We start from the raw sequence: 878 nt of genomic DNA, 5'->3' as shown, positions 1-878 counted from the left end.
AAATTAATTAGGCTAAACGTGATCTGCTAAGACGGAGACAACATATGCGGGTGCGACGTCCTCTTAACGTTATAAAGAATGATTAATACGCACAATAACAAATTATTAACATACGCTAAAGGTACAAATTTTAAATTTTTCTGTACTGAATGCCTTTGGGCGTGTATTTCATATAAATCAAAAATAAATAAATACATTAGTTTATGAAATAGAATGATACATATAATATTGGTTAGGAACTTAGGACTCATAGGTTCATAGATTCAGAGGAACGTGTGGCCTGCTGATCTGTGTCGGTCAGGTGGCAGGATTGTCTTAAGCTGATGACGTGGGATGTCTCAAACGGTTGCTGTTGAGCTTCACGGGTAACAGACGTGCGTATAGTCAACAAATGGACTACGGACGACGCGTGCCGCTGTGTCGTAAATTATAAAGATTTCCTGTATAATTTCTCCTTTTAACGCTGTATATCTATTAACAATAATTTAAAATATACATTAATGTGCTATCTATATTTTTAATTTTTTTTTGTGAAACAGTAAATTGTGTGTACCTATACATTCGCCAGTAAATTGTATTTATTTAAATAACTGCTAATTCAGATTTAGTCTATCTCTCTTATCTCAATTATACCCTAATCAATAATGCTATTACAATTATTTGTATTCAGTTAAGTAGCTACTTTTTAAATCTGGTTGATATGAACTAGAATTAGAATAGCTTTAAGCAGAAATAATTAAATCGTTAATTTTCTGTTAACGTACACAAACAAGTTATTCATATTAATTATAATAAACAATAGACATACTGACTCAATAGTATACTGCTTAGTTATTAATTTTGTTATTAATGTTAGTACCGTATTAATTTTGTTCAAA

This window comes from Acyrthosiphon pisum, chromosome A2 (genome assembly GCF_005508785.2).
Source record: "Acyrthosiphon pisum isolate AL4f chromosome A2, pea_aphid_22Mar2018_4r6ur, whole genome shotgun sequence".
In the NCBI taxonomy this organism is placed as follows: Eukaryota; Metazoa; Arthropoda; class Insecta; order Hemiptera; family Aphididae; genus Acyrthosiphon; species Acyrthosiphon pisum.
Note: the sequence above shows the minus strand (reverse complement) of the source record.